Source organism: Lissotriton helveticus, chromosome 3_1 (assembly GCF_964261635.1).
Source record: "Lissotriton helveticus chromosome 3_1, aLisHel1.1, whole genome shotgun sequence".
In the NCBI taxonomy this organism is placed as follows: Eukaryota; Metazoa; Chordata; class Amphibia; order Caudata; family Salamandridae; genus Lissotriton; species Lissotriton helveticus.
The window spans coordinates 998363197-998384698 of NC_136061.1; the positions used below are offsets into that span (position 1 = coordinate 998363197).

The 21502-nt window shown below is 42.3% G+C and overlaps 1 protein-coding gene across 2 annotated transcripts in view; it reads right to left on the minus strand.

Moving 5' to 3' along the window:
- The window catches only part of OSBPL6 (oxysterol binding protein like 6), a 755438-nt gene that overhangs the window by 20875 nt on the left and 713061 nt on the right, over nt 1-21502 (minus strand). The window lies entirely within an intron of this gene.

The window sequence follows — 21502 nt, forward strand, 5'->3', positions numbered from 1 at the left end:
GCTTTGTTTAGGCGGAGAACTGCAAAGGCACCTGCAGTCTAGGGTCAGATGTGCTGGAAGCTGGACCTTTTAATGGTGTGCATTATGCTTTATGCATCTATAGGCCACATGATATTTAAAGGTGGTACATTGGTCACAAATTCAATACAGTTGACTGTTAGGAGTTTACTACTGAAAGAGAAGACAAAAACCTTCCTCATGTACCTCAACCTCAGGAAAAAAAGGGTTGAAATTAGAGACATCACTCTTAACCTTGAGAAGCTCAGGAGACGTCTTGTCTTCATTCATCTCTTCTGAACATAATCCAGAACCCCATCTATTTCTAAGTATACCTTTTTGTCCTTACTGTGCATATGTACTGTACAGCTGTGTTATCTGCAACATGGGCACCATTACGTTTTTAAACATCCACCTAAGCAGCTTTAACCTGCTTGTCTCAGCCCCTGTATCCAATGGCTACATAAAGAGCTTTGGTGCCTTTCATAAACAGCTTTCCTGCATTTCAGAGCTAAATCTGTATTCTGTAAAGAACACTTATCAGAGCAAGGAACTAAAATGACAATGGTCATAAAAAGGTTTAACCACTTGAACATCCAGAATCCAGACTAGGGACATCGAGTGTTAACTCTAATGGCAAATAGGTTAATCTGGGAAGGTCTCTCTATGTTAAATATCAAGAGAGTTGCAGGGTCTTTAATATGCAATTTATAAGTATACCACCACTGGCTAAGAGTGTTTCAGAGAAAGAAAACCCGAATTCACTTCTACTCGAATAACGGGAACCCCATTAGTTAGAGCCATTGTAAAAAGATACCAATGAAATGGGGTCTCAACCTAAAACTCTGAACAGTGGGTGGGTAATGAAGCATTAAGTGGAGGAATTCCCTAAGACAAAGCTAAGCAATTTGGAAAATCTTGCTTTTTAAAATTTACTATTTTAATTTTCATAATTGCTTCATTGCCATCACGAAATGCGAGGTCGTGAAAGATTAAAAATTCACAATCACAGAGCCTCCTCAAAATAAGTAGAATACCAGAACAACCCAGCAGTAACCTTGATTGCATCAACAATATTTTCTCTTTCTTAGCCCATTCTAAAACCATTACAAGACGTCTTCAACGTGTAAACAACCCAATCCTCCTCCCTCCCCAGTAACGTGAGTATCTACTTTATCTGCTGGCTATAAATATCCAGGTATCAATATTCATGGTGGCATCAAATCTGTTGACATTTGCCCTTTGGACTTCTGCATAACTTATCCCTCACTCAGCCATGGACTGTTCATTCAGGCCTCTTAACCAGGACTTTTTAAACATGGCAAACAGGGACATCTTATCCAGTAACAACACCCTGGATTTTCCAAAACCATCCGAATACCAACAACATAATGTTGATTGAACTCCTCCTTTTCTTTGGCAAAGGAACCAGTAGGTAGAGCCTCTCTGAAGATATAAATGAGCAACTGAGTGAACTCACCCAGATACGTAACTTAACATACTTATAACAACTGTTCATTTTTACACATCTCTACTTTGAGAAGACATCTCTGCTTATGTGGTCACCCCCATTTGTTGCTGAATTTTATTGCCTGTTTTTAGACCCTGCACATTGGGGCACTGCTGTCCAGTGTATGTGCTCTGATCCCTAAAACATGTAGAAATTAGCTGATCCCTGACTGGCTTATTTACTCTCTTATAAAGCCATAGTATATGGTGCAGAAAATACGCCTATGGCATAGAAAGTTAAATGTCTCCTGTGGACTGCATTATTTAATGTGCCATCAACTAGTATGACACACAAAAACATTGTATCCTGACTGCTGCAGTTTAGCTCTACAACCCAACCTGTCAAAATATCCTTTATGACAGGGGAAAAACCTTCCTTTTAATTATTAATAACTCACCCCTATATAACCTTGTAGCCCACAAAGAAGGGTACATAGTATCTAAAAGTGAGACATTTAGAAATGTAATGTTACCGTGTCCCGACAGTGGCAAGGACCCAAAAGCTATACATTTTTAAGTTTGAGACGAAAAAACATTATGGCCTGTGGCACTGACATTACTTAGTGGAACAATCAAGCTGTCCTATGATGAAAACTAGAGTACAGATTATAATATAAATTCTATATCTCGAGTTTGGCACCAGCTAAAAAAGCAATCCATGTTTAGTATTTATTAATAGCCCAAATTCAATCGTGACGTTGGCTATTTTATAATATTTAGGAAAAGTAACTTTTCGAAAGTTACCTTTGCTCTGCCTGCAGCTACATTCGCTTTCTAGCAGCTGTCAATCAAGTGCTTGACCTTAATGAGGTGTGATAACTGCTACCAGAGTAGGGACAATGGCCTGGGCGTGGAGAGGGGTTCTCTTTCCCTGGCAGAAATACCAGTTGGGGTGGGTCCAGGAACTTAATTAACTTCTAAGGCGCCTGTCCTGTGACAAGTAATGTTAACACCTGGAAAGGCCCGACCTTTGCCCCATAGTATGGCACCAAACCCAGGGGGAGGAAAGCTACTAACAGAGCCGGTTTTGAGGGACCACAGAGGATGGTTTCTCCATCTTGGATTTTGGGTTAAAGGTGCCCTGTGGGATTGTTTGCAGTAGGGCAAAAAGAAACTGCTACAAACATGGGTATGTTGCCCCAGGGAACTTTTACTCTTTTGATTAGAGCAAAAAGTCACAACCAAACACTAGCTGGTGCCAAGCATAAATGTACACCCCCATTGCACCATCCTAAGAACAAATGCTGGACCTGTGAAAGAACAGAATAAGGACCGCACCTGCTGTTTAAGACCTGAGTAGGCGTCTGAAGGACTTAACCTGTCCAGACTTGTGCCCAGGATACTAAAGTGAACTCCAAGGGTCAGTTGGCTGCAAGAGGCAAGATCCTGTTTCCTTAAGTGCCCAGCTGACCAGTAGAAACTTGACCTTGACTAGACCCTGCTGTTGGACTCTGCCTGACACCGTAAGAGTCTCTATGTAGGAAGGAAGAGGTGTGGCGCCGCGGCTAGGGCTACTGACTCCGGAATCTGGGGATCACGGTTCGATCCCCGGCACCGGCGGCAGATTAGCCCAGCACCATGTGACTCTGGGCAATAGCTTACTTAATATTCCCGACGGCCCCAAGCGCCTTGAGACCCTTACGGGTGATTGTGCGCTTTTCAATTGTGGATTATTTTTATTATTATATTATGTACCTCCCAATTACCAGTTACACAGTGATGGAAGGGATTTTAACTTCATCTTGCTCAGAGATCTCCTCACCTCTAAAAAAATGAAAAAAAAGCATAGGGACTTAAAACATTTTCAGTGAAAAATCTCCAAAGCTTTTATGCGCCTATGTGATCAACCTTTTTAATAATAATAATAATAATAATATGAAACTTATAACGCGCTCAGCTTACCCGGGGGCATCCCGGCGCGACAGACCAAAAAAAGGAGAGGCTCGATTAATCACTACTGTGGAAACAAATAGGTTTTAAGAAGTTTCCTGAATAGTAGGATCTTGGGCTCAGAGCGAATCTTGAAGGGCAGAGAGTTCCACAAAGTCGCCACCTGCACCGAGAATCGACTGCCCCCAGTACGAGCTCTCCTAACTCTCGCTGACTGCAGAAGGTGTTTTTGGTCCGAGCGCAAAAGGCGTGGGGGTTTATAAGGACGGGCCATATTAAAAAGAATGGGGGGGCCTTTGCCATGTAAAATTTTATGGGCCGTACACAACGCCTTAAATTTCACCCGCTCCTTCACGGGGAGCCAGTGAAGCGCTTTGAGGGCCGGGGCGGCAGACTGCCTTCTAGGAATCTCCATCAAGACTCTGGCAGCTGCATTTTGCACCTGTTGGAGGGTTTTAAAGGTCGCTTCGGGGGCGCCAAGAAACACGGCATTCCCATAGTCGAGCCTCAATAGGATTAAACCACGTATCAAAAGCTTCTTAGCTGGATCCGGAAGCAGTGGTAACACCTTTCGGGCTGACTTCAGTAGACCGAAGCAGACCCCCGCGGTCTTCCTGGCGTGGGTCCTGAAGGACAGATCTTCCTCCAACCATACTCCCAAGGACTTGATCTCCTTCTTGGGGGATGGTGGATCACCAAGAGACCGGGGCCAACAGCTAGCAATAATAGAGGGACTGGAGTTACCCAGGAGCATCAGCTCAGTTTTTCCTCCATTAAGCTTTAAAGCAGAGTTGGACATCCAACGGTAAACATTGGCCAGGCAGTCATGTAGCACCTTGGGTTGGTCCGCCAGCTGAGTGAGGCCGACCACCAGCTGAGTATCATCAGCATAGCTGATGATCTTCACTCCTGAAGGGGCTACCACTCTTTCAAGTGGAGTCATATATGTATTAAATAAGGTAGGGCTCAGCGATGAGCCCTGCGGGACTCCACATTGAAGAGGGAATAGGGAAGACTGCTCTGCTCCTTCCCAGACTTGGTAGAAACGGTTGGAGAGAAAAGATCCCAGCCATTTCAGGGCCGTCCCTGAGACACCTACCTCTGACAGGCGTTGGAGGAGCACCTGATGACTCACGGTGTCAAAGGCAGCACTCAAGTCCAGGAGGATCACTGCCACTGATCCTCCTGTATCAAGAGTGCTCCTTGCCTCCTCCACTACTGCCAGCAGGGCTGTGTCCGTTCCCTGGCCGGGGCGGAAACCAGTCTGGGAATCTCCCAACAGGCGGTTGGACTCTAGATGGTAGGAGAGCTGACGGTTAACCAGCTTCTCGGCGATTTTTGAGAACCCAGGCAGAAGCGAAATTGGCCTAAAGTTGGTCAAGTTGGAGGGATCCAAACCTGGTTTTTTTAATAGGGCTTTTACCACTGCCCTTTTCCATCTCTGTGGCACTATGCCATGAGAGAGAGAAAGATTGATAAGGTCGGTCAGCGGAGTTGACAAAGTATTAGCCCCAAGCTTAAGATATTTCATAGGCACTGGATCACTCGGAGATCCACTCTTCATCTCCAACAGGACTTTTGTGACCTCCTCTTCCGAGAAGGGGCCAAAGGAAGCAAGTTCGGTCGGACAACTTATTGGACTAACAGCCGGCTCAGAGATTTGAGGAGTAGCGGGCAGGGAGGATAGTATTTTCTCTATTTTTGAATGGAAGAAACTAGCAAGTTCTTCACATTTGTCTTTAGGATTAGCATGCACAACTGGCGGGACCGGGGCTTTCAAAAGTTCTTTAAAAATGTTAAACGATTCTCTAGGAGAATTACTTGCCCTCTCAATCCTCTCACTAAAGAAGTTCTTTTTTGCATCCTTCAGTGCACTTTTGTATTTCCTCATCTCTCTTTTATAGTTGGCCCGGCTTTCTTCCGTCTGCTCTCTCCTCCAGGCACGTTCAAGCCTTTTGCAAGAGGTTCTGCAACTCCTAAGTTCCGGGGTGTACCAGGGGGCAGAACCGATTCTTCTCTCCCTGATAAGCCTCCTTTTATTAGGAATCAGTAAATCAAGAGACTTAGTAAGCCATTCGCCCAAATGCTGATCAGCAATGTTGGGGTCATCTACAGGATAAGGGCGGGTTCTAGCTAGCTCTTCCACCCAACTGTCCACCGGCAGCTTCGACCAGAGTCGTTCCACAGTATGCTGTCTAGGTGCGGGATCTCTCCGGTTCCCCAACAACCAACTGAACGGAATAAGATGGTGATCCGTCCAGGGGAGAGCCAACATCTGGAGGGCTTGCAGGTTGACAGTATTGGCAAGAACAGCATCAAGCTGATGACCTCTGTTATGAGTAGCTCCCAAGTGAGCGAGATGAAGATCAAGTACACCAAGCGAGCTCAATAAATCTCTTGCTACTACATCATTGGGGTCATCAAAATGAAGATTAAAGTCCCCAAGAAGTACAAAGTTGCACGAGGCAGCCGCTAAGGGAATAATGGCCTCAATGAGAGAGTCTACAAAATTCCCCAGCGTAGCAGGAGGCCGATACACAAGGAGGCCGGAGATGGAAACGGAAGAAGATATGCCGAGTGAGAAATGACAACTTTCAGTATTAATAATGCCGCAATCTACTGCCTTGCACACGAATGTGTCTCTATACACAATGGCCACTCCACCCCCTCTCCCATCCGGCCGATCAAGATGGAAAATGAGGTATCCCGGCGGGAGAGCGTTGACAATATCGGGACCAGAGCACGCGGTCAACCACGTTTCCGTCAGGAACAAAGCATCCAGACTATGGTCCAAAAGGAGGGAGTGTATTTCCATAGCGTGACATGGCAGTGATCTGCAGTTAAGCAGAGCCATAGTGAGTGAATTTGAGTTCACACAACTATTAGACGGACGACACCCAGGACAATGTTTAAAAGCAGTACCCTCTACCCAATAGTAACGGCAACTAGGATGTTTAAGCGCGCGAAGCGAGAGCAGAGAATCCCGTGAATACCTGTAGGAGGGGGCCAGAGGTCTAGATGGATTGAGCAGAGTGGCATGCCCTGAGCCCGTCTGGGCCCGGACGGGCACAGACGGGCTTGACTCTGGCGAAACTCCGGCGATATTCCGGCATCCCCGCTGCGCGTCTCCGCTGCGCGTGGACATGGCAGAATTTAAGCCCTAGTCGCCTCCTAGAGAGAGGACTAGCGCGTGCACCCTCTTCCCCAACCAAAGATGGCCGCCAGCAAAAAAAACGAGGGCGAGGGACCCGCAAAGAGCGGTGGTTCCAACAATTAGAGTGCGTGTAGGAGGACACAAATACAGGTATGCGTGGCCAGCTAGATTAAGAACAGGGGAAACAGTTTTAAAAGCAAATTAACACAAATACAAAAAACGGGATTTTAAAAGCTCAAAAGAGCAGCAATCAAGTTCGCGCAGTTCCAAGCCAGCAGCTACAGTTTCAGCAGCACCCAGGTACGGATTTTTCTTGGCAAAAATTGATCAAATCCTATTCTGTGTTGCTACTTTCAAAAGAAGTGACAAAGTCCCTTTCTGAAGTGGGACTTACAAACCTTTTGACTTTCAGACTTTCACCAGGACCAATCTGACTCAGGTCTCATCATGGTCGGCCTCAAATCGGGCCAAGATCTTGTCTACTGCAACCTTGATTACCACTGGTGTTTAGCGTTTTTGGGTGCTTTTTTCACTTAAATATTTGCAAATTCATATTTTCAGTTCCCTCTTAGATTTTCGTTTTTTATGTCAATTTACTAATTACACTTTGCTCTATTTTTACAAGTTGGGTTGGTATTTTTATTGTGTTGTGTTGACTTTTTACCCGTTTTGGTATTTCTCAGTGTTTACAGATTTTCTTTATGTTATGCCTATCTGTTCTGTGCAACAGCTACCAGAGGATGAGCTTCGGTTTAAATTATTAAAATGTTTGACTGGTCCACACAGTTTAATGATTTTATTACTTGTGGTCGACCTACCATTCACCCAAATAAATAATTCACTTTCTTACACCTTCCATTTATGGTTAAAGTCTTGTGGTTCAGCTAAGCATCTTTGACATTTAGGGGAAATGGCCAAACTTAATTTATAGAAAACCTAATGTGTGCCATGTGACATGAATACAAATTATGCATTTAAAGTATATTAACTTAAACTTACTGAGAAGAAGATTTCATATATATGCTGGTCCATCACCATTCTCAGACATATGAACTCAGATCAATGTTTCTCTGCTGTACTGGAAATTGCCACCTCTATAGATTGTAGAGACACCCTTGTGCCCACATTCATTCTTGTCACAAACATAATAAGCCTTTACTTAGTAGGTAACCTAGAAAAACATAACCCCGTAACATGCACTCTTGGGACTGGACCTGTGTTCCAAAATAACTCATGTTAGCCTCACATTCCTCACAAATGGCAAATAAGCTTACCTTCTATGAATCATTTCCCATATAATAAAAAACCTTATAACAAATGGGCCAGATCATGATTAACCAGCCATGGGATCTATAGAAAAAAGACCTGCACATGAATGTTGACATTACCATTTTGTCCTAAAAAGTGTATACATATGTTGCATCATTTTTGTTTTCAGCTTTATGCAGAACTACTCATCATTACATGCAGTTTAATCATGCCTTTAATCAAAGGATCTCATGATGTCCATATTGTAAGCTAGGTGTCTTAGGAGCTCTACAGATGACAGTGGCATATTCCTAAGGATCCTGGTAGCTCCATGAGTTTTGACTATTAATTAATCAGGAAGACTTGAACTCCAGGAATTTAGAAAGCAAATGATTCACAATATTCCACATGGGATAGCGATGCAGATAACAGGATTAAATAACTTTTAGGCACCTCTAAAAAAGGTAATGGATTCTTTTATGTTTGTTTTCAACAGGGATGTTCTAACAGGACCACCATTTGCTCTAGATCCATGGACGGTTTAGTGAGACATCCACCAGTTACAGACTTTTGAAATTCTTCAATTCGTAAAATCAACTGCACATAGAAGATCAACTGCACATAATGGCTCCAGTTTATGAGGTTTCAATGTGCCACTGCATCATATAAAGGAAAAGCATTCGTATGACTGTCCTCAAAGGTTCTCTGGCATTTTTTAGGGCATTGATTGCTTTCCACAGGTCACTGTATGAAGTGACACTGGAGGTGTCATGGATGGTGCTTTCGACGACGCACTCAACTTTCAGATAATCAAAATGATAAAAAATAGTCTTATCATCAGTTTCCGTAGTAGATTCATGTCAGCAATCTTTAATGAGTGTTGTGAAGATAGTATGGTCCGGTTGAGGAGCTAGTAAAAGATATGAACAATTGCAATAAGATATCAACAATTGCACTATGTACCTAGCATAGAACTCTTTCACCCAGAAGATATCTTTTTCACCAGGTTGCACACTCTCAGAGTGAGCTCCCCTATCTCTTTCGGACCTGGACTGACCTTCTCTCCTTTGACTGATTTAAATTCTACCTGGAATCAACACAATATATTGACTTTGCAGCCGTTCTGAAAAGAGACCTCACAGCTGAGCATCATACTACTGGTTTAGGCATCGCGCTCTATTATTGGGTCTACACCAACTGTTATTCTCCACAATCTCACTCTAGGAAGAGAAGGGGCTGAGGCCCTGCCTCTCCCACTCGGAGCAGTGTGACAGGTGTCAATCGCGTGCCACTGTTGTGCCTTGACTGTGCGACACATTTTCTAAATAAACAGAGACAAACATCCTCCAAAGAGGCACTCTTATGGCGACTCTAACCCTATGCAGATGATCATAACCTGCTTTGCAAAATAATCACTGGACAAGCTGGGCCCTTCCACTGCGTCACTGGGAATCATGTCTCATGTCAGTTCAGTGATCAGTCAATACGCTCCATTCCAGGCATTTGAAGGTTGACAGCTGAGGATAATAAGAGAATCAGTGACGAAATGAATGTCCTAAACAACAACCTCAACATTTCAGTGAAGAAATAGCACAGGTGCTTGGAGCAAAAATATAAATTAGAATGCAATTTGTCGGACAAAGAAGATAAAGTGTCGGAGAGGGACTGGGGATTGTTTAGACTACAGCTGACACAGTCACCAAAATTAGCAGTGTGATAAAGAAGACAGATTGATACACATGTTGGGATTATCAGAGGGAAGACAACACGTATATGGAGCCGAACATCAATATGTCGTTTTTCATGGCAAATCCTAACTCAGTTATTGGTATCGCTCACCCTTGCTCAAAATCACGCCTGGGGTCCTTCACTGGACTCGTGATAGAGTGAATCCCCCAAATTCAACACCCCAACAAGAAACAACTTTTTGCAGCCAATAAGTTAGCAAACTCCCATACCCCAGTCACAGACTGTTACTGTAATCAGGAATAAACCTACAGGATATTCAGAAATAAGTACAAAACTCAAAATCCCGATTTGTGCACAAACTATAGTTTACGCACAAATAGGGATTTACTCACTACTCTGAAGGAAGGCTTTGGAAATGAATGGGAGATTTGCACCACAGGAATAGCAAGGGAATGGGCATTGTCCAAGCTCAGAACTCAACAATCACCCATCTGTTAAACAACTGATTGTCCAACCCAGCGCTTTACTCAGAAATGAGTACATTAATACATGCACCTAAATGGAATACCACATAGATAATGTTAATAAGTACAATAAAATAAACTGGTGTTTGGACAACTGCACCAAGGGATACTGTCTACCTCTTACCTTTACCGGAGCGTTCCTCCTCTTGTAAATCATGGCAGGTCCCCTCTAGGGTTCAAATGTCTATGCATGAATCAAATGTGCAGATTACCCCAGTTCAGTAATGATTACGTTCAGTTCCGTACAGTCCCTTGATAATGGTACAACCCCTAAAATTAGGGGTGCCTTGTCGTCCAGAGAGGGAGAGAATGGCCTACATTTTATTAAAATGATAAATGAGAGCTACACCAATAGAGCTAGTCATTGAGTATGGGCTAGCAACAATTCATAACGACCTTCTGGACATCTAAACGAACATGGAACATGGATATGCATTCTTAGAACATGAACATCTCCCTCATAAGGATGGAGGACACCTTGATTGAGATCATGACAGTTCATCTCTACAATCTGCCTCACAATGCCATCTAGAAGATGCTTTGTAAGATGTCAGCAGGACCAGTCCTGTCTGAGAAGGATGCCATATTTGAACTTTTTAGAAATGTAAAAAGTCAGTGCAGGCTCTAAGATGGAAGATAAACTTATTCACAAGGCTAATGCACATGATAGCGAGATAAAACAACTCCATCAGTGCCCTAATGGCCAATCCTCCAGAGCACATTGGCTCAGCTCTACATAGAACAGCTGATGTGCTTGGAGTCATGTGCCCATTCACCATCTCGTTTGTTCACAGATGAGTGACACCACATTGTCCTTTATTATTTAAACAGTCTCTGTGCATATGTGCCTTGTCAGCAGGATGAATCAATACAACGTACACATAGACAAAGGTACTCAGAACGCGATAGAAGTTGGTACAATCACAGAAACGTATTTTGAGCACTTACTGATTGTGCCTCGTCTGGGGAACCTGAGGGTCGGATGTGTGATGGACAGGATGGCTACTAACACACGTGTCAGGAATACAGGGTACACTTTGCGACAATCTATCCACATTGACACATGGGTTCGCGAAGAAGCCTGATGCCAGCAGATGTAATATTGTAAGTAGGCTAACATAAGTAGTATTACATACAGCCAACGTGTAATTGGTGGAAGAGAGGGTGTAATTTGCTTAAGGATCCACTACATTTAGGATCATTGCTTAGCCTACATTCTTGATCTCCACAGGTTTCCTAATCTGTGCCACCTCACTTCTTACATTTTTCACTTCTTCAGTGTTTTTTCCTGGCCACTGCCATCTGCTGTAGTTTCTGCTGGAGTATTACAACCTCCATTTACTTTTCTCAGAGAGGAGGGGTAGGTCTGAAATGCCCTTCAGGCGGTTTAAATATTGTGAAAAATGTTTGCACCAGCATTAATTCCACATTTTTTAAACAAAATGTACGCAGGCACTCCTTCTCGTAATTTTAGTAGGTATAAGTTACCATTGATGGCTATGAGATTTTTGTGCTATTCCCACCCCGAAATATATGCATTACAGAGGATTTTTTGCAGAAAACTGTGAAACGCGTTTTGACATTCCGCTCTTGTCGACATTCACCACCAAAAAACCTTTTGCATTTAAAAGTTGACTGATGTTGCCATTTGCTCAACTTTGCGTAATACGAGTGACTGCACAGACGTTTGCTTAATTCAGGCCTTTGCTTATCTGGTGCCAAACAATAAAGAAACGCATGATGAATCTTGGACATGGGCTCAGAAAGTCCAGTCTTTACACCAAAGAGGATGGCATGCTGCCTGCCACAAAAACACTAGAGTGCCAGTATGCCTGAGTCTACAATTTTCTTGAGGTAATTTCCCGCTGCACAAATAACACCTTTTTATGGTTGAGAACTCAGTAAAAAAAAGTCTTAAATCGGCCACACCGGCCCTAAAAGATACAACAATAAAATAAATGCATTTCATGAGAAAAATTGTGCAGTTAATTAGAAGGCAGTTTACAGTTCACAATATAATTGAACTATAAAATAATACATTTCAAATGGGCTACACTTCAAATTACATAGATCACTCAGTATTACATCTACCAAAGCAATATCATTAAGTTCCTTATCCTGACTGAGTGTTTAATAAATGTAATCTTTTAAAACACAATTTCCATACTAAATTGTTGTCAAAATAACAACGCCAACCCAAAATTAGAAGAACGTTGTAGTGGTAACAAAAACTTTTACCTGGGCATTATATAAAAAGAAGAGAATAAAGTTAAATGCAGGGTAGATTGTTCTGAGGTGCTGTCACAAGGACAACACGGCAGATTCTTGCAGAGGCTCTTTTCAGGAAAAATGACTAGTGCATGAACTAAATTCAATCTAAAACTAGTTAAAATGTATCTGCTATAACATCAAGATATGGTTCAACGGAATTGAATGTGGAAATGAGAACATAAGAAATCATTTTTGCTTTCGACAACTTATCAAAAAACCTAACATTATCACATTTTCTATAAACACATTTTTCAGATTATATTTTGTGTAGGTATTTATACTTGGTGAATTAAAACAAAATCGATTTCCAATTCATTACAACCTCTCCTTCACATGTTTAAACCAGGGGATTTGGTCATCAGACAAATGAATGAAGATTCTTGTCTTGACCAAACTGACAATCACAACCACAAGGGTTGGAGCCTAATATAATCTCCATAATCGATTTCATGATATATGAAAGATGAGGTACTCTTTAGGACTGAAAGTTAGAAGCGTAAAAATCATTTTCTGCAATTTCTAATTACTTTAGAGAAGTATAGGCCCATAATCCTGCCCCATAGCTTGAAACCGGTAACCATTTGGCTTTTACACAGGCAGCAAATGTCTAACCTATTTAGAACCTACTTTGGCAGAAAATTCAAAGACAGCTTCTAGGGATCTGTCAAGTTCATATTCAATTATTCTTTATTTGTGACAGCTATATGACCATAAAAGCATATGTTAAAAACAAGTACAAACAACTCACATAAATCAGTAACACAAATACCAGTTACTAATATGTACATCATTATTACCCTTCTGTGTCATCATAGCTGGATCATGCAGCACACTTTTTCTTTAAACTCATCACTAGAATAGTAAAATTTAACACTGTGTCGTAGATTGTTGGTGACTCAAGATGTTGTAGAAACAATAATGTTTCTTGATGTATTTTAAAATATTTTCCCGATAATATTGGACATAAAAACCAAGTTCTAAAAACTAGTATAAAGTGCAGAATAACAAAGTGCTTAGTAGACTGTAGGGACAAACACTGGCGTACTGAAAATTGAGGGGGCCTCCCTGCATGGTACGAACAAGGGCCTCCTGCGGGCTCAATCAGGAGCTCTATCGCCAGAGTGCAGTGCCGAGGGCCCCCCTGGAGCTTGGGGACCCCTGCACAGCGGGGGCTGTGGGGGCCTGTGCTACGCCCTTGGGGACAAACCTATTGAGGAGAAAGCCACTAAAAACATGAATCATGTTTACTTGCAGGCTTGTTAAATAGAATCCATGTTCTGGTGCCTTTCTCCATGATGAATAGGGCTCCATGCCGTCACAGGTTGACAATGGAATATATGACTGGACAGTAACCATTGCTAAAGCTTTCTCAAGTCTCATCTGGTCTCTGAGGGCATGATATGTGTCCTTTACCAAGGCCTTCGTGTTTGAGCGGATTTTACAAGTATTCTCAAAGAGACTAGATAATCCTCGGTCTTGAAGAGTATTTTTATATACTTAATCCATGGAATAGCTAACATGTAAGTCTGTTTCAGGCAATCCTCCACTATTCCCTGAGTACAACTTAACTCTGGATGTAGGCCAAATTATCACCCAAAGCATTATATGCGCCAAGCCACCATGTCTTCTAAGAAATCTAGACCCATTTTGTTGTGAGTTATAAAATGTGATGTGGATCTGGGGAGTCCTAAAAGCCTGGTTAAAAACTTGTTTTCTGCTGCCTGAAGTGTCTTTACAGATGTATGCCCTCACACTTCAGCACCATAAGTGCCCACTGGCAGACATTTACTTCTATATAGCATGGTCAAGTCTTTGGGAGGTTTATGTCTCAAATGTTTTGCAAATTTGAACAGGGATTCACATACTGCCTTCATCGAATGGGACTTTTAAACGGTCCCGTCTCAAGTCAGCACTAAATAAAATGTCCACATAACAAAAGTTCATTGTTTTAATTATGGGTGTATTTCCACAAAAAAACTTCTTTCAACGGGCAGTCTTTTGCCCACATGTTAAAATACAGGATTTGTCATTGTTTACCTTAAGATTCAGCCCCTGCATAAAACATTAAAACCTATCTATAAGTCCTTGTAGAGAGCAGTACGGGTTAAAAGAACAGCATCGTCCATGTATAGTAAAACAGAAACTAAATGCAAAACAATTTAGACATCAGAAGTGCAGTTGGTTAAAAAATAATCAAGGGCATTACTATAGAAATTAAATAAAAGGTGCCAAGGTACGGCCTTGTTTCACCACACATGTGACTTGGATAGGGAGAGTCTGTTTGCCTGTCTGGGAATAACAAACTCTAATATTTGTGTCTTGATGGGGACTTTTTAGCACACTCAATAAAGATAAATCTATCATGAATGTACCATAATGTCCCACAATTTATTTCTGTCCACTAAGTCGAAGTCGAAGACACAGGAGAGGTCCATGAAAGTCATATGTATGGCACCTGTCCTGGCCTTGACATATTTACCCAAGATTAGGGAAAGATTTAAAGCTTGCTCAGTAGTGCCCAATCCTGGGCGGAGCCCATATTGTACTTAGGTGAAAAAGGATTTTTCACTTGCCTAGGCTTCCAACATCCCTTAAATGACCCTACCAAAAATTTTCCCAGACGAGGAAAGCAGTGCAATTGGCCGATAATTGTGGGGGATGTTCTTGTCTCTTTTTTAGGTCTTGCCTATGCAGCGTGCATGCGTTGCATAGGAAAAAGACCTTTAGTAATTGATACAGCTTTGCAGGCAAAAACGTGCATGCGTTGCATTGCTTTCAATGGCAACGCGTGCATGTTTGGCGATTCCTTTGCGGGAGCGAGCAGTGGTGCCATATGTTAGCAATTATCGCGCCTTGCTGCTTGCTCCCGCAAGGGAATCGCGCAGGCCCCCTCCTCTCTCCCCTCCCCTTGCTGCTGCATGAGACGCGTGCGCTTGTTAATCTTTTAGTTAAAGCTCTCAGAAATATTAATTATCGTGCCTTGCTGCTCGCTCCCGCAAGGGAATCGCGCAGGCTCCCTCCTCTCTCCCCTCCCCTTGCTGCTGCATGAGACGCGTGCGCTTGTTAATCTTTTAGTTAAAGCTCTCAGAAATATTTTATTTAAAAGCAAACCGAAATAGTGAACCGGACTTACACTACGATGCCTCCTGTCTTCCTCAGTTCATAGAGATGGGTAGCTGTGCATTGCCGGCTTGTTCAGTTTACACGGCTTGCGGCCAGGCAGTGAATCCTCAATTAGCAAAGCCCACGAGAGGTATATTGTCTAGGTGTGTATGGTGCACGAGGATTGGCTGCATGCGTTGCACGTGCGTTTGAGGGTAGCGTGGTTGGCTGTTGTGTTCAGTCCAGGAAGTGAGTGCATTTCTGAGGCTGATACTGGTTATGGACAAACTGCACAGGCTAAAGTAGTTTGATGGATATCCAAAGACTTTGGAGGATTTCAGGATTAAAACCTGCGGGGGAGCTGTAGGTAAGAAGAAGTATTAGTACCTAGATGCTGGGAGTGGTTTGATTCATACAGCAAGAGCTTTTGAATTGGAGAGTTACAGACCATTTTTGTGTGAAATCCGGAGAGAGGCAGCCAGTTCGTGGTTTAAAAGGGGAGAGGCAGACTTTCGTTGTGTGCATGGAAATGTTCCTGGCATACATTTTAGGTGACCGTTTCAGTTGGCTATTAAAATATTTTATTATTTAGGGTATTTGCAACCTAGAAGACCGAGATTTACTTGCATGGAAAAAGAAGGGAGTAAACCTTTTTGCCCCAATAAAACCAAGTTTTGGGCACTGCAAGTGTCTTGATACTTGTAAAAAAGACAATATGTGCACATAGGATGTATACAAAATAGAATTATCAGTCGGGCCACACAGGGTTGTGGTAGAGCAGCAATATGTAAAAACAGGGCATTAATGTAACGTGTGTGACACTGCCGGATTTTGCTCTAAATTTTTAGGGAGACTGCAGTTTGAATGTTAGACAGGTATGTTTTGATCTTCTCATGCCAACTCACTTAACTACGCATCCCTTACAGACCGTTTTCCAGCTCCTACCCGCACCCAGCCCCTAGGCTTCTTCATTGGCGGATAATCATTCTAACCCCCCTATGCCCCACTTACTACTTTCTTTGCTTTTATATTACCTGATGTTGCCGGTTATGTTCTTGCCTCTCCACCCATGTTTTCTTAATAAGCCTGTCAACCCCCTACAAACATGTTGGCCTCCTTTTGTGTACCTATTTTATTTTTACCCTTCCCCTTCTGTAGTGGTTCTCTTTTTAGCCGTCCTTCCATTTTTTTGTGTGCATTTTTTAAACTGCATTTCCACTCATTGTAAAATGGGGGGCTGGACGACTGCCTACGCTCGAGCGTCTGCCTGAGCCAAGACAATAGTCCTAAATTATAATTCCTGTGACGTCACTGGACGAAGGGCACATGGACTGCCATCATTCCTCTCAGTTTTCCTATTTAAAACGCCATGCCCAGTCACGTAGCACGAGTGGGTATGTTTACATATCTGTTTTCCTCCAGTGTTTAAAGTGTTGGGTCTTAGCACTGAGACCATTTAAACAAAACTTCAGTGGGTTAAAGCACTTACTGCTGACATCTTTGTGACCGGTGGGTCACAAGGTTCACAGAATGCCATTGTCATCTACGCCATTGAGCTTTACGAAGACACAGAGTGCCGGATTCAATTGAATTGGGTGGATTTTTATCTGGAACACCATATAAACTATCGCAACATAGCTCAGTCCTCTTCCTTAACTTTGACTCACTGCTCCCTGACCTGGTCTTAAACAAAGCTCAAGTTTCACTGACCAAGATAAAACCAAAAATTCACCGACCAAATAGAATTACCCTAAATCTGAGCATTCTCACTTCCCTTTGGTATGTTAACTAGCCTCCATCTTTTGGTGTCAGGTATGAGCGGCTAATTAATACTTGGGTAACCGAGCGAGGATTTCTTTTACAATGAAAAGTGACTGTGTTCTCAGAAATGTTCATATGATTTAGAGGGGCAACAGTTATTAGATGACACAATGCTAATTGGACAATGTTTACCAGGTCTAAACGTTCACCCACGCACATAGTGCTGCTACCCGTTTTGTTGTTGTCATGAGTGACCTGGCTACCATTCATGCCATCAAAAGTTAGTGACATAGAATTTTAAATTTACATTTCTTCTGGTTATTATACTGTCTTTAAATTCCCTTATACCCTTTGTGGACTTTTAGAGGAGATTTCATGCCTGAGCTTCTGAGATATAAGTGGCACTATCATTTAGAGGTGTATGGTCATTCGCTGCTTAGTTGACCAGTTTAAGAAGACAAAATAAAAATGTTGTGTGGCTTGAGTCTGTGTGTCAGAATTGGAAACATCTGCTCTGGCATGTAAGATTAACATTAAGAAATGTGACCAAATTGTGAAGAAATAACAAGTGATTTACTACCATCCCATGTCAGTGCTGGCATCCCATGTCAGTACTGGCATCCCTCAGCAGCACCAGTTCCCATAATCCTATTGCAGGGTACATTAACTGCCCGGTTCCAAAAGTAGTCCTTCACTTGAGAGCCAAAACAGAACAAAGGCAGTTTAGGGAGCTAAAATGATACCGGTACTCTGCACAGTGGTATATCTTTGAAGACTATCACAATGAGGTCTGAAAGTAAACTTGGGTAAATAATGCTTCGAGACTATGGAGTGTGAGAACTCAAGCTATCAGTGGAAATTGGAATCTTTAATACTCTGACATGGGATAATGTGGAGGCCGTGGGACACTTTGTCCTAAAATGCACTGTATAGAGTGGCAGTACCAGAACAATTTTGCGGTGTATTAGGCAAATCTTTTTAAACTTTTCTCCTTTAAACATTGTAGGCACGAAAGGGCTTTTATTTTTAAGGTGCTTCGGCATGCAGATGTATACAGGGCCGTAATGTCAGCGCCTACAAGGAGGGACCACATGTAACACTTTTCATTATAACTTTTCAACATAATACACATCAGCCACAATACTCTACAACATAGCCAACATAGCCAAAACTTCAAGATAAACACAATAGGTTCCAAAAGTGAGACATATTGGCTATGCCAATGCTTGTTTGTATATAGGGACTGTGACTGTCTGCCTCTGATCTGTCAAATTGTTAAATTTGTATTCTCCAGAGATGGCTCCAGTTAAATGAGGAATCAACGGGGACTCTCAAGTACCTAAACTTAACATTATGCACAAGTATGGAATCAATGTTATGTGTTTTGCTTTTGGTAGACTTAGGACCACAAACCGTGGAGTAAGATTTAAATAAATTGATGTTTAAATCAAGATCCTTAAAAAATAGCAAATCGGTCTAACAATTGGGCGTGCATGCCAATAGGACTGCATCGTCCACATACAGTAAAACAGGGACTGCTCGGGAGCCTATCAGGTGCATATCCCTTCTCCTAAGCCTTAAATGACAATTAAGTGCAGTAATATTGAGTGTAAAAAGATAGGGGACCAAGACAAAATCCTGAGGGGCCCCTTTACAGGTCCCAAAAGAGTTTGAACATTCTCCTGATACATCATAACATACACGAGCCAAGGTATCAGAGTGTAATTGTGCTACAAAAGTACACAATAGCAGGGTCCACACCCAGAGTTAACATCTTAGACCATATCTCGGCTTAACCAGATCAAAATCAGGTGTCAAATCCATAAAGGCCCGGCGCATAGCCCCAGACTTAGCCACTGTATATTTAGATGCCAGTAAATGAAGGTTTAGGCATTGCATAATTGTTCCTGTGCCTGGCTGAAACCAATTCTGCCTCTAAAAGTATAGAATTTCCATGTGCACAGAGTTCCAGTTTAACTAGACATGCCCACCCTGCAACTTCAAAAACTGAGTCTAGCAGAGATATTGGTCTATAAAAGGAAGGGTCCTCTTTATTCCGGACAATGTTTTAGAATGGCCAATCCCTTGGTGGTTCGGTTACCGAAGCAAGCTCAAGAACATTAGCTACGAATGGAGCCCAAAATCTAAGTTATCTTTGAACAGAGAAACTGAAACCTCATCTGGCACTGGGGCTTTCCCATCACATTTAATAATAGCTGATTTCACTTCTGCTAATTCGAAAGGGTCTTACACTTCCATTATGGGTGACATCATAGCCAGAAAGTATGGATTTACAGACATTACTGAATTATTCTCCCCATATGTGTGCTGGGATCATAATCAAATTGGAGGATGTAGTATGGCTTCTAAAATAGGGGTCACTATAATTTCCTATTATGACTTAAATTGTCAGTTTGTAGCGAACACACCAAAAGCTCTTCCCTAATAGTAGCTTTTCTCTAGGTCAAAGCAGTTTAATACACAAGCCTGAATCATCGTATATCACAGGGAATACAAGGTTTATTTGTTAAGGCAGCCTTGAGGGTATTATGTGCATTTAAGCATGCTTTGTCAAACCAAGAGTAATTCTTGGCTTTATTGCTATTAGCCGAGAGAAGCATCAGACTGCTGTACGTCTGAAAAATCAAACCAAACAAATTTAAAATAGACCGAGGCTCACAATTGTCCTTCAAACAAGTTGTGAAATTGTCAACTCTATCCTATATTGATGTACACGTAATTTTTAAAGAGTCTAATTTAGCCCAATTAATGAATACACCCTTATTGTTTTCCAGGACCTCATCTTACAAATTAGTAACCTGTTTTCATTCCCTGTCCATATATCTGAGGGATAGAATCAGAGGATTGTTGCAACTTGCACAATGAGGAAGTACTTTAAAAGGCCCAACAGCAGGGCAACAACCGTTTGAGAAGACAATAAACGTATATAGGAAGAAGGATCTCCTGGAAACAAAGTGATGCACAAACTAAAGCAAAGAATAAATTATATCTCATAAGAATGCTATTTAAAGAATCATCCAAAGTGTCATGTTCAAAATGAGTCATGTCATTGCCTTCGGAATTGGTCTAACAACAACACACCCTAGGTCATTGAAGAGTACGGAGACAATCGTTAAAATTCCCTAACCAGATTAACAACCAGTCACCTCTGGTCCAGGCACGGAATTTCGACAGGTCTTGACCCAATGCATAAATTAAACCTGGATCAGTAAAACTGAAGTTATTATTATTAAACTTAACCAGCAGAATTGTATTTGAGGCCACACCTTCCACACAAACCAACTAATAGTATGGAGAATCTTTAATTAATAACATACACCACTTTGGATGAATTACCTTGTAGCAAGATGGCTAAACAGTCCTTACATTGTTAGAGGATGAGGAAGGAACACCAAAAGTCGTGTAGTCATCAATGAAAAAAAATCCCAATTGACTCTCTACAGCAGAAGAGTTATGGGCCCCATTCATCCTTGTGACCCCCAGGATATCCTTAAACCATCATCACTCTGGACATCTTCTGCATAGCCCGATTCAACCTTTCCCAGTCACGGTTGCTGCCAATATTAAGTATGTGTGTGGGAGGAGGAGGTAATAATAAATAAAAATGACTTACCTGCCGCTAATGCTGCCGACCGCCTTGACGCATCTCTGCCACATAGCACAGGCTCCCAGACTACACCACCCAATCCAGATGCTGCTCTCGTGCTATTACCAAGAAAGAGAGAATGTGCTGGGATTGACCTGAGCTTGCTGGTTTGATGCTTGTTCAGGCACAGGGAGCCTGTGCCTTTTCTGCACCCAGCTGTGCAACATAGCTGGGTTGGCGAAATCTAAGTGCGGATGTCAGTTTGGCCAGCCTAAGAGGGTAGGCCAAACCGTCATGCACATTTACTGTGCCCACCACTCCACCTCCCTGCAAGGCCCCGCCCGGCCCTATACTGCCTTTGGCTCAGTCAGTGAGTGAATTGTTTTATTATCATTTAATTTTCTGCTGGCTCTGAGCAGTAGAGCGGTGCTCCTTCCCCATCACAGAGGAGCCACCGCTGGCCTCCCCCCTCCTACTAATTTCCATTCCACACTACCAATTTAGTGAGGTTCGTCAGAGATTGTTGAATAACACACAGCCTTGACTATACCATTTAAAATGAGAATCTGATAAATAATTCTAACTCAGTCAGAGAAATTGTCAAAGTTTAGACAGAGTTAAAAATAAATGCCGGTAAAGTCTTTGACAGTCTTGGAGAATGGCTGTAGTGAATGGACAGTAGGCCATGTGGAAGGCTTTCTTCTTACAGTGTCCTTCTCTTTATTGTGCAGGGGTGAGCTGAGAGATGAC